This window comes from Megascapheus bottae, chromosome 19, assembly GCF_031878675.1.
Source record: "Megascapheus bottae isolate mThoBot1 chromosome 19, mThoBot2.hap1, whole genome shotgun sequence".
Lineage (NCBI taxonomy): Eukaryota > Metazoa > Chordata > Mammalia > Rodentia > Geomyidae > Megascapheus > Megascapheus bottae.
The window spans coordinates 24,992,633-25,004,801 of NC_143527.1; positions in this window are offsets into that span (position 1 = coordinate 24,992,633).

A 12,169-nucleotide genomic window follows, 5' to 3' on the forward strand; every position below is an offset into this window, starting at 1 on the left:
AATTGTCTATCATTATACTAGAAAGTAGAATATGATAAACTAAAAACATACACTATAAACCATAAAGAAACATTAAAATTAAAATGGTATAACTCATAAGCTAATAAACAAGAGAAACAGAAAAGACCATTAACAAGAGAAAATTAAAAAAGAAGGGAACAAATAATAGCTGAGACAATTAGAAACCCATAAAAAGATGAGAGATTTAAATGTAAATATAATCACAATACATCGAAATAACCTAAAGATGGTATTACACCAAATTGAAATGGCAAAATTCAAATGCTATATGCTCACGGCAGAATTGTGTTATACTTATAAGCCATTTCAGGTTAAAATAAAATAAAGTGATGGGGAAATCATGGCACCCTGATATCAAACAAATAAATTAAGAGTGCCTACACTCATAGTTTACAAAATAGGAGGGACCCCAAAAGTATGCAATAATAAAAGGGTCATGATAAAAATAGCATTCATCAACAATACTAAATCTATATGCATCTGAAAGCATAATTTCAAATGCTATAAGTAACATAATTTCTAATACAATAGCCCACAGTGCAATGATGAGCCATGGGCTGGCCCAATCTGCCTAGAATAGGTTACATTTTAGAGCTTCTAATTTCAGGAGGGAGAGGAATAGCTGAAAAAGTGTGCTTTTGTGAGGAGCTTCAATTTGTGCTTTTGACTATAAGAATTATCTATTTTTCCTCTGTGTGGATCAAAATATCAAGAATATCAAAATGTCAATATGATTTGCAAGTTGTACTTATATGTTTAAAAAAAACACCTGAATAGTTGATTGACCTATGAAAGTCCAAAAGATCTAAATAATATTAGCTTGACTTAATTGATATATAGACCATTCCATCAAGTTACAATAGAATATACACAAAAACCTTTTGTAGGGTATCAAAAAGAATGAATAATATAGTGAAAACATTAAATTTGCACAGTATGTTTAAAGGGTTTAATGTCATGTTTATGGGGCTTGGAATCAAGCTCAGTGGTAACTTGGTTGATTAGTATTCTCAAAACTAGAGTTGGATCAGGTGCTGGTGGCTCACTCCTAGCTGCTCAGAAGGCTAAGGTCTGAGAACAATGGTTCAAACCAGCCCAGGCAGGAAAGCCTGTGATAGTCTTAGCTCCTCTAAACTATCAAACAAAGCTAGAAGTGGACCTGTGTCAAAAGAAGCTTAGGGATAAGCAATCAGGCTCTGACTTCAAGCCCCACAACCAGAACAAAAAAAAAGAAACAATAGAAAACAGAAACAATAGAAACAAGAGCCTTATAATATGTGATTGTTGTTCTTTTTTCATATATTTTATTGTAATTAATAGAAGGGTTACATGATATTTGCCAAATAGAAGGTGCATTAATTCACATACATTGATACCCTGTTGTCCTTAATGTATTATTTTACTTCTCTTTTGCTGTCCCTTGGTTATCTCATATTGTTGTAGTAACTGACCTTGTTATCTGGTATATTGTATATAAGTTTACTTGTTTATTTGAAACAGAGTAGGGAAGGGAGGAAAGTAAGATGAGGGGAGGGGGAAGAAGAGGGAAATGGGGACCAGCACATGAGAAAGGGTAGCAATGTTTGTGAAGTAATGCATCTTCTATCAGGCGTATATAATGTAACCCTTCTATTAATTATAATAAAAATATTGAAAGAGAAAGAAAGAAATGGAAATAAAGAATAAAGCAAGTTTATCATAAAACAGAAGCTAAAAGTTAAATTATTTGATGAAAACAAAACTAATTTGACAATCAATAGTATAATATTTCCAGAGATTGTTTTTTTTTAATATTTGGAAAGAGAAATAGAATGGATCATAGGAACAAAACAACAGCAAAATGAAATAGAAATATCAATGAAGTTCTTTAGAAGATTTTACTAATACAATTAACAAATGCAACCTAATTAAGTCTGACATAGACAAAGCAAATGAAAGTACTAAATTGTATCTTTATTTTAAATGCATATGGTTGTCTGCAAGAATTACCAGATGTCGCTTTATAGAGTCAATACTCTTTTTAAACAATTGAATATTTTCATACTGTAATATCTTACCACAGAAAAAATTAAAACAGAAATCAGTAACAAAAATAATCTAGGTGATAATTATTTTTCAGCTAAGACAAAATGTAAAAATAACTGTGAAATGAAAAAGAAAATTCTGTCTAAAATGGTAAAAAAAATAATTTGGTTATGATCTATTGCTTAGAAAGTAAATGGCATCTTATTAAAATATATAATTATTAATATAAAATATTTACTCTTTTTGGCTTATGCTTTTAATATATTTTAATATATTTATTTTCAGAGACGCAATGCAGTTATGTTACTAATGAATATATCACCACTTTCATTCTACCTTATTATTTTGGTTGGTGGTTTCATACATTTTTCATACTGTAAGCTTACCATTTGTGAGTATCCAATTCTCTATTTTTTTGCCAGTCCTGAGGCTTGAGCAAAGGGCCTGAGCATTGTCCTTGGGTTTTCCCAAGGCTAGAGCTCTTCTACTTGAGCTACAACACCATTTCTGGATTTTTTTCTATTTATGTGGTACCATGTGGAATCGAACCCAGATCTTCATGCATGCTAGGCAATCACTCTTACCACTAGGCCAAATTCCCAGCCCCCAATTCACCTTTTTGACAAGAGTATATTTTCATATACATACAGTATATTGCCAAATTATCAGATCTATCATGACAAAAATGTTCCCGTGTTACCCTTGTAAGCAATCTTCACTTTTACTCAAATCCCCAACAAATACTCTTATTCTTCCTTTTATAGAGTATCATATAGTCCAAATCATGTAGAAATTTTCAGTCTGCTTCTTTCCACTAGGTAAACTCTTCTTTTATTACTGATTTCATGATTGTTTGAATTTGGGACCATGATTTTAGTGCTGTCTTTGCTTATACCTATTTCTGTTCTTAAATATCTAAATTCTTTTATTTAAAGCCCTCTTTAAAGACAAGCTTCTGTTAAGGAAACATATTGCAATCTTTTAAAATGAGTTTATGAAAACATGTAGCAATTCCTTGTTTAATTTCATAATTTTTCTAAGAAATGTTTTATTAGGCAAGTTTATCATTGTGCTAACATCATAGACACAGAGTAAGGCATCTATGATATCACAAGGTAATAAAGTTTATGGGACTGCTATTGTCAGTGCAGCAAGTGCTTAGACAGAATGTCATTATGTAGCTCATAACTACACACATTTTATTACCTGCATTCTCAGGTGACAATTCAAACAACCAAGCTTGATGCTTGAGTGAGTGATTTTTGTTCCTGATGTGACTTAAACATAATAGTATTCTTGGCATGTGTTTTTCTTCTCTGGTTCTCAGTTAATTCATGGATAAAATGAAGTTTATAAAAAATGGTCTTCTCCAGGTTCAGGTTCTTCTATTGTAGTACTTTATTGGGCTATAATTTGCTGTCTATATTATCACACATCGAATGTGGCCCATTTGACCTAAGATCTCTTTTTGCTCCATAAGATCTATGCAAGCTGTGAGAGAAATAATGTATATAAAAGGCTCCTATAAAGGACTTATGTAAAATGAAAGGACACTTGATAAGAATAAAGCCTTTTAGATAAACATATAACAATATCCCAAATTTTATTTACATGCTTTATAATTGTCACTTTAATTATCAGTACACTGTTGCTTCAGTTTGTTAAAAAATTGAAAAACTATTGGTGAACAGATTGAACAGTTCTAATCAACATATTTTGTATGTATATTTAAGTTTCTATGTATGTATCTTTAAGCTAAGTGGTCTCATAAACTTCCACTCAGTCAAAATCAAAGTACATAGGTTCTAAAAAAAAACTATGATAAACATTTTTGTTATGGAGGTACTAAGAACTGTGCTCAGTTTGTGAAAACTGAATCTAGTCTAATCCAGTGAGATTATATGTAGAGAAGAGCTGGTTAAAAATATACATTCCATCACATATTATAACCATTAAGATTTATTAAGATAAATTGGAGACATGTATTGAGAGTCAGAAAAAGTAAAGTAATCCAGTTCAACTATCTGAGGGTGTACTCTGAGTTGGATATTTTCCATGTTCTGGCTATTTTTGACATCATGTAGCCTCAGACTTAAAACCTTTCTGTAAGGTACTACAAGGAAATAAAATTTTATACTATGCCCAGGTGAAGTTCCATTTCCGATTTAGACAGCAGACAGGATGGAGTCACTCTATGACTCTGTTTTTCTTTAAAGCAAATTATTCCCTAATGGGTAGATCCTCACCTTCCTCCCCTTCCCTGGGAGAGAACAGTCTGTGGCATTTTAGAAATATGTGCTGTAAATTGACAGGCACAAGCACCCTAAAAGACTATAAAATAAACATGAACCTCTTTGAAAAAAAACTTTATATTTTCATCACATCTCTTGTAAGCTAAAGCACTGCACTGTTTACAGTCTTCCACGACAATATATTTTGAAACGATTACCTTATTCTGAGTCATTTGTGTCATAATGTTCTCCATTGGTACCCATAAAATGAAAATGTAAGCCGTTTTTATTGGCTGCACTACATCTTAATTGAAAATATTAAAGGGGATTGCTCTCCGACTGATTTTTCCCTTCATTTAATTGGCTAATCATATGATATTTCTAATGGAATAATTGTGAAAGAAAATATGAATCTAATTTAAATTCAAACTGGATTTGGGATATTTAAGAGATTATCCCAGAGTAGCAGAGGGTACATGAGGCAATAAACATCTGTTCATCCTGACCACTAGCCTTGCTGTTTATGAGCTCAGGGGATATTTATTTCCAGGAGACATGACTCTCTACATTTGAGCTTCAGATGTTTTACTGCCATGTTTTTAGTGACTTTTCTAAAAAAAAAATCAGCAGATTTTGTCTACAGTTTTTCACCCCTTTCTTTACACTTATAGACAAATGCTATTCTGACAAATGGGAAATTGTCTCCAATCCACTGTGCCTTACTAAAAAGGAGAATTCAGCCCCTTATTTGTAATTGGCTTGAGCCTACTATAAAGTGGTAAAAGAAGATATGTAATAGCAACTAACGTTGGCAATGTATAACACTGTCACAGCTTTGCTGATAGAAAATGAAATATTTTATATATTGTTTGTACAGAGTGGAAACTCCTCTAATCAGACGAAGTAAGGTAAGTTTTGTGAACTTCAGGGAGTTTGTAGTTCAGGGAAGAAGACAGTCTTCCATTGTGAAGAACATCCCTGTAATTAAAACAAAGTGTAAGGCACAAATACAAGCAATGATACCTAGCTCTATTAGTTCCTTAAGTAATAATTCAAGTTTTTTAAGTAATAGTTTTGATATGCAAATTCAAAGATCAGAGAGAAACAGTAATGTGCTCAACAAGCCAAGAATGTATTCACTGTACAAGATCAGCTTTTGATTCTAGGACAGGGAAAATCATCCAGGATGCTTATGAAAGGAAATCAAAGAGCAGCTATGGGGATTGTAAGCTCCAATGATTGATGACGTCTATTGTCGGAGGTTCTTGAGTCTAGCCATCACCTTCTCTTAAAGTTTCAGGGAAAGTGATTATGAAAAGCCAAATCTATGAGTGTTCCAAGTACATCCATAGTACAAACTTCACTTTTGAGTTAGGTAAAATGGAGATTACCACTTTCCCCTTTTCATGATAGCTGCTTAGAGGAATTTCAGGAAGTCATTTTGTGAAACTACTGTCTTAGGTTTCTGATAACTTCTAACATAAAGCTCACGAAGACTCAGGCTTCAGGGCCATACGTTCATCTGTAGCATTGTTTTTTTTTTTTCTTTGTTCCCCTCATTTAGCTCATTTGAGTAGATCTCTTCCCTTTCTGTTAATTCTATCAGGAAAATTCTAGAAAACATGGTTTTATTTAGAACCTTCTATAAAGGCAATTAGTCCTGTGGTTTACCACAACCATGGCATTAACATATATACTTCATGGGCTCAATGCAATATCTCAGCAAGGAAATAAGTCATTCACAGGTAATAAGCATACTGAACTTATAGTGTGATACCAGAAATATTCTCACAATATATCCTTCATATATAAACTTAGTTACAAAACATGGAATCCAAATCTGACCCCTTTGTGGGTGTCCAAATTATTTTCAGAGAGGCTAGGAAAGACTTTCAGAGCCTGGCTTTCAGATTAGTGTTTGGTTTGAGAAAAAACCATGTGATTTTAAATAGCATTCAAGAGCCACAGGGAGAATAGAAAGGGAATGTTGAAATTCTACATTACTCAATTACATAACAAATACTGTGCCTTTGTATTTGATCTGTTACTGTAAAGATAAGATGAACTGGACAGGGATTTTAGCGACCAAGTTGTTATTGTCAGTAGTTCAGATGATAATCTTTCATTATAGACCAGAACAAATTTTTTCTCAAGGGGAATGTCTCACCAAACAACCATTTGCTTTAATGTGGAACCAAGATTTCAGATCCACCTTTGCTTAGAAATCAGAAAGAAACTTTAGAAAAAATGCTATGTTGGATGAGGGTTCAGAGTTAGGTTAACTGTATCATGACACAGAAATGAGGAAGTAAATGTGGTCAATGACCTCATAATACTGTTTCTGTTCTGATATATATATAAGGCCTTTTATTTAAATCACTCTATAAAGCCAAATCTTTGGGAAGGAAAATATTATAATCTTCTAAAATGGATTTATGTAAATATATTGCAGTTTCTTGCTTAATTATATAATTTTTCTGAGTAATGTGTTGTTAGGCAAATTTATCATTTGCTAACATCATAGACACAGAGTAAGGCATCTATGATATTACTAGGTAATAAAGTTTATGGGATTACAATTGTAAGTGCAGCAAGTGCTTAGACAAAATGTCATTATGAAGCTGATAACTAAACACACTTTATTACCTTCATTCTCAGGTGATAATCAACCAAGCTTGATGCTTGGATGTATGATACTTTTTTTCCTGGTGCAACTTAAATATGGTATGTTATTCTATACAGGTGTTTCCTCTTTCTGGTTCTACATTTATTTAAAATTTGTGTTCCCAACATTCTTCTACTCTAGTATTCTATCGCCCTGTAATTTGCTGTTTCAATTATCATGTGATGGATGAGATCCACTTCAACTGAGTTGGGTTTCTGCCCTACAAGGGCTATGTAAAATAGGACAGCCAAAAATCAATTTTTCTTTCTCTTTCTCTCTGTCTCTGTCTTTCTGTCTTTCTCCTATCTCCCACTTTCTTTCTTCCATTTGCTGGTCCTTAGCTTAACCTCAGAGATTGCTTATGTGCATGAGCTTTTTTTGCTCAATGCTAATGCTTTAAAATTAGAGCTATAGCTCCATTTCCAGCTTTTTTAAAAAAAATAATCTTAGTAAAACCAGAGTATTACAGACTTTCCTGTCCAGGCTGGCTTTGAAACATAATCCTCAGAGCTCGGCATCCTGAGTAGCGAAGATTATTGATATGAGCCACCAGTGCCAAACCAGAACCTAGAAATATCTACCGCAAAAATGTTTGGCTCTACTGTCCTTTTTTGGTGTATGCCTGGAGTTTTCTGGTCTGAAATAACTTACTTATCTGTTTGGAATGACTTTAAGGGAAGTTGAGTTTTTTTCTTTATCAATGATACCTTAAAACCTAAGACTCCCTTAACCGATTGCTCTACATATTGGACTTTTGAATTTTTGGGGGGAGGGGATCATAGTGCAATGAACCTGAGCTCTTCACCTCAAGGCTACCGCTCTAATCTTGAGCAAAGCCATCTTTTTTCTAGAGGTTAACTGGAAATAAGAGTCTCAGAACCTGCTAAATGGAAGGACCTCCAGGATATAGAAACAAAAGCCATATAATGAGTGATTGTTGTCCTTAATGTACTATGTTATCTCTCATCTCTTTTGCTGTCACTTGGTTATCTCATATTGTTGCAATATTTCACCTTGTTATCTAATATATTTTATATATGCTTATTTGGTTATTTGAAATAGGAGAGGGAAGGGGGGAAATCAAGATGTGCAGGGGGAGGGGGGGAAGGAAATGGGGACCAAGACATGAGAAAGGGTATCAATATTTGTGAAGTACTGCACCTTCTATCTGGTGAATGTAATGTAACCCTTCTATTAATTACAATAAAAATATATGAAAAAAAGTCTCAGGTCCTTTTGTGCCTGGGCTGGCTTTGAACCTTGATCCTCAGATCTCAGCCTCCTGAGTAGACAGCATTACAAGGGTGATCACTGTACCCGGCTCCCTTTTTGAATTTTAAGCTGCATTGTGCTTACTATTTGGTACTATATTGAAGACTAAATAAACCTTAGTGTTTATATATTAGGACTAATGTATTTTTTTCTAGCTTTTTAATGATGGTCAAAATAAAAGATTCCTATTTTCAAAAACTCATGAAACTGAAATGACAACCACAGAAGAGTAGTAATTCCATTTATCTCTTCATGTAAATTTTAAAATATTATTTTGAGATTTCAGAAAGAATGGAAATATAATTTATAAACCTTCCTGGCACTTCTTTTTAAAATTGTATTAGTATGTAATTATAATTTTCATAAGTACATATTAATTGTACTAGAATAATAATCTTTGTGATATTTTATACATGCAAATAATTTGATCTATTTTTAACTCTCCCCTCCCTTAGCATCTCAATTGTTTCCTTTAACAATTCTCTTTAAATTTCAGTTCTTTTTGTTGTAGTTTTTCACTGCATTACACATATGAGAAAAAAATATGTCAGGTGATATATGCTTTGTTCAGTCTGACTTATTTTGCTTAAGATGTTGGTCACTCAAACCTCAAAAATTTTAGATGCGAGGCTCATTTCTTAGCTGTTATGTTTAAAATCATATTTCATGTTCACTGTAGTATGAGTCTAAATAATATCTTCCCTTATAAGCACTATTCTAAATTTGGACATTTATATATGTATACACACACCCACCCATCCACACACACACACACACACAACTTACATATGCACACAGTTTTCTAGATACCAGATAAGAATGCTAATAGGAGGTAAATTACCTACTTTCATGCCAAGTGTCTGTAATTCAGGTGAAAAGAAACTTAATAGATGACTATGTGAACAAGTCTTGCTGCTTTAGAGTATAACCTTGACTCTCACTGGGAAACAAGTGGAACTCTATGAAAAAAATGATTTGTTTTTGTTATCTGTGTTGGGTTTCATTCTGAAAATCCTTGTGGTTATCCTACTGTATCACTATTGGTGAAGTAATTTTGCTCAAACATAACATGTGACCGCTTTTAAATATTATATGACATATCTATTTAAGTCATATATTTTATTTTATCAGTCCCCAAATACTTCTCTAGTCTCCATTTCCTGAGACTGACCTTCTAATTTGTGCACATACATGAAGTATCCTAAAAGAAGACTAAGACAAAGGTCCCAGAAGAAAGTAAAGAACACCATGCGAGGTGAGTTTTTTATTTAATAGTTATAATAATTAGATAGAATGAAAGTGTACAGATTAGAATGGTTATGTAAAGAGAACAAGTAAACCTTATATTATTATAGGTCATTTCACAAAAACAAAAAAATAGAAATTGTCAAAGATTATAGATAGCAAAATGGGATACACAGAAAAATAGCATGCAGAGGAGTTTGGAGGAAATTGTTTTCATTAAAAATTGTGAAAATCTGTGGTATATTTCATTTCCTATCCTATCATCCCCAAATAGGCATAGCAGGCACATATAGATAGGATTGGTAACTACCTGTTGAAATGAAAAAATAACAGTTATCTGTATGCTAAATCATCATTCTTTCCCTCATTGGAATGCACTGATGACTTCATGATATAACTCATGAAATTTTCTTTTCTTTTTTAAAAAATTGTGTTTTATTGTCAGGATAATGTATAGATGTATAGTTACATTTATCAGGTAATGGGTATATTACTTCTCAAACCTTGATACCCTTTCTCATATTTTGTCCCCCTTAGAATTAATCCTGATATGTTCTGGGTAAATATTAAAATTTGGTGCCATCGTATGCATTTCTCAGGCAATATCTTTTCATAACTTCTTTTTAATAGAAGACACCGCCTCTTGGCCTATTATTTTAATTCTCACATGCAAATTACTCATCTTTTGATGCTTATTACTCTATTGAAACTTTATAGGACATGAAGTGACATAGAAAATTTAGAGTCCCCCACCGTCATTATGATCACATTAATTAAGTAATAAGACCCAGAAGTGCAGGAATTATATTGTGTTAATTCATATCTTGGGATAAATGTTCGATGTGCTGCTTGGGAATGAAGCCACAGGACTCCCATTAATGTCATGAGGCTATGTAGATTAATGCTGGACACCTGCTTCTCACCCTGCTATTGGCTGCTAACAATGGGTACTCACTTATCATAACCTTTGCAGAAATGTTATTGTTCCCCACATCTCTTTTCATTCTCCCTAAGGGAGACACTGGATTAATTTATTCATGTTAAAAATATGACTAAATTTTAGGTGTGTAGTTGAAAAACCAGGGCAATTTATGAATATGTGTTATTGTTTCATGGCATATAAGCTACAATTACTAATACCATGGTAATACATAATTATAAACAAAACAGAGCTTTAATAGATGTCTATTCATGATATACTTGGAAGATACTTTAGGTTTGCGTTTTTTTCAGTTTTTGTAAAAAATTATATTTTTGTCTTTAAGTACTTGTCCAACATACCATTGAACAAATCAGTCTATAAGTATCTTGATTTATGTCACTCCTTTCTGGAATCAAGTCTTCCCATTTCCTTACAAATGGAGCAATGTCATTCTTTTTGATGAAAGCATAGAACTCCATTGTGCATACATACCACATTTTCGTGATCCGTTCATCTACTGAGGGTTAGTTCTGTATCTTATCTATGGTACATAATGTTGCAATGAACATAGTTGTCCTGGTAGCCTTAGTATGTCCTTCTTTGTGGCCATTGTGGTAAATGGACAGGAGTGGCATTGCTGGATCTTAGAGGAGCTCCATGCTTAGCCTTATGAGGAACATCCATATTGCTTTCCAGAATTTTCACTCCCACCAACCATGTACTATCATCCCCTTTGGGCCATATTCCTGACAGAATTTGTTATTAGAATTCTTGATAATTATTATTCTAACTCGGGTGAGGTAGAATCTCTATGTTGTTTTGATCTGTATTTCTTTTTTTCATATATTTTTATTTTAATTAATAGAAGGGTTACATGATATTTGCCAGATAGATGGTGCATTAATTCTCATACATTGATACCCTTTTACATATCTTGGTCCCCATTTCCCTCCCCCCACCCCCACCCCTCATCTTGTTTTCCTCCATTCCCTATCCAATTTCAAATAATGGCCAGAGATGTTGCACATTTCTTCATGTGTGTATTGACCATTCTTATTTCATCTTCAGAGAAGTCTTTAAGTCTTTAGTTCACCTTTTAATGATGAAGTTGTTTCTTTGAAAATATGTTTTTGGAGGATTTAATTATTTGAATTTTAATTATATTTTAGATATGAGGCCCTTGTATGTGTACAGCTAGTGAAGATCTTCTCCCAATCTGTGGGCTTTCATTTATCTTACTAGCTATGTCTTTCACTGTACAGAAGCCCTGCATTTTAATTTGTCCCATTTGTACAACCTTTCTTTGATTTCTGGTGTTCCTGTGTCATAATTAAGAATGTTTTCACTTGTGCCAAGGAGCCCTAGTGTTTTCTTATTACTTCCTTAATATTTTCAGGATATCTGCTTTTACACTGAGGTCTTTGAGCCATTAGAGTTGATTCTGATACAGGATGATATATACTAAAATTTTGGCAAAGAGCATAAGATTAATATGGAAAAATCAATGGCTTTTCTGTATGGCAACAATGAGAAGAGTGAGACTGAAATCAGGAAAACAACTTCTTTCTAACAGCTTCAAAATTTATGAATTAACTTAAGCAAAAAAAGCAAAAGACCTGTACGAACAAAACTTTCAAAACCTTAAAAAGGAAATTTGAAAAGAATTGAGGAAGTAGATAAACTCCCCATGCTCCTGGAATAGGAGGATTAACATCATGAAAATAGCAATACTGTCACAGGCTAACCACAAGTTCTATGTAATGCCCAAGAATATTCCTACATTATTCT